We start from the raw sequence: 1,903 nt of genomic DNA on the forward strand, positions 1-1,903 counted from the left end.
CACTGAGCCACCTGGCAGGCCCAAAGTGTTAATATCACATTGTTGCTATTTAGAGAAGGCCCAAAATGCCAGATACACCAGGGAACTGGCTGAGGAGGAAGAGAAGAATAAGGTGTAAGAGAAGCTACCACAGGGATGAGGGGAGTTTTAACATGGCAGATGGAGCAGGGAGAGGTCTCAGCTTTCCACCCCTACACCTCTTGGGAGTTTTCTCCGCCTCCCTCAGCAGACTTCATCTGTCTTCCCTCTGTGCTCTCTTCCCTACTTATTCTGGATAGCTCTTTGCCCCACAGCTCTTTTTTTTTTTTTGGTCAGATAGAGATTTTATTTTATTTTTATTTTTTTAATTGGACGATAGTTGCTCTACAAAAATATGGAATGCTTCATGAATTTACATGTCATCCTGGTGCAGGGGCCACATTAATCTTCTGTGTATCATTGTAATTTTAGTTCAAGTGCTGCTTTCACAGGGGTTTTCTCTCTCATTCTATGAGCTTCCCGAGGGCAGGAGTTGATCTGATTTCCACCAACCTCTAACTGCCTTGCATGGCGCAGTGGAGATATCTGACTAGTGCTGTTTAGACGAACAAATGAATAGTGAATGGATGACAATTAATGAGATGGATTAAAGTCTATCTTCTTGGGACTTTTCTTTATTTGGTAAATCTCAAAGTTCTTTTCAAGTATAAATAGGAATACTATGTAGAAAGAATCTCCAGAGATAGTAATGATGTAGGAACACAATGGATCGCTAACTCAGTGGGTCTGAGAAGGTTGTTCAGTGGCTCAGTCAAGTCTGACTCCTTGAGAGCCCATGGGCTGCAGCACACCAGGCTTCCCTGTCTTTCACCATCTCCCAAAGTTTGTTCCGGAGAAGGCAATGGCACCCCCCTCCAGTACTCTTGCCTGGAAAATCCCATGGACGGAGGAGCCTGGTGGGCTGCAGTCCATGGGGTCGCTAAGAGTCGGACACGACTGAGCAACTTCACTTTCACACACTGGAGAAGGAAATGGCAACCCACTCCAGTGTTCTTGCCTGGAGAATCCCAGAGATGGGGGAGCCTGGTGGGCTGCTGTCTATGGGGTCGCACAGAGTCGGACACGACTGAAGCGACTTAGCAGCAGCAGCAGCAAAGTTTGTTCAAACTCAAGTCCGTTGAGTCAGTGACGCCATCCAACTATCCCATCTTCTGCTGCCCCCTTCTCCTCCTGCCCTCAATCTTTCCCAGGATCAGCGTCTTTTCCAATGAGTCGGCTCTTTGCATCAGGTGGCCAAGGTACTGGAGCTTCAGCATCAGTCCGTCTTTTAAATATTCAGGGTTGAGTGGGTAGAGAACTCCTTTTGATGATGGATCAAATGGTTACAGTGGGAAGAGAACACCACCATGACAATCAATTTTTGAGGGACAATGATTGAAAGAGTTGTGTATTGAAGCAAAATATCATAAGATTATAGCAACAGATGGAGAAAATACAAAAAATGCAAGTGATATTTTAAAAGCCTAAATTCTGAGCGATAATCAACTTCAAAGTGAGAAACCAAAGGACAGAGAGGACTAAACAAGGGGGTCAGTGGAAGAGGCATTTTGCTTCCTCTCCAGGGAGGGCTATACCTGGAAAGTGCTCCCTGCTCACTAAAGGGCAGATTCTGAATGTGAGACAAATGAGGGTGTTTCCAGATGACAAGCAAGTTCCATCAGCCAGCCAAGGAAGGCCACTCATACTCCCGTTTTCAAGACTCCTTTTTGCTTAAAAACAAACTAAATGAGCTCTCCTAGTATATGGTCTCTGGTAATAGACATGACCACAGGCTCAGCTCACCTTCCCCGTTTCCATTCCCTCTCCAGGCCCAAGAGTCAGGGATGAGAAATGGGTGCAGGGAGGAGAAGCAGGACTGAGGTTT

The 1,903-nt window shown here is 45.9% G+C and overlaps 1 pseudogene; it reads right to left on the reverse strand.

Annotated features, from left to right (window-relative positions):
- Positions 1-367: 367 nt before the first annotated feature.
- On the reverse strand, positions 368-468 carry LOC147367751 (U6 spliceosomal RNA; annotated as a pseudogene).
- Positions 469-1,903: the final 1,435 nt, after the last annotated feature.

The sequence above is a fragment of the Bos grunniens genome, chromosome 8 (assembly GCF_055505025.1).
Source record: "Bos grunniens cultivar Pamir isolate PY7600 chromosome 8, Bosgru_T2T1.0, whole genome shotgun sequence".
Classification (NCBI taxonomy): Eukaryota; Metazoa; Chordata; class Mammalia; order Artiodactyla; family Bovidae; genus Bos; species Bos grunniens.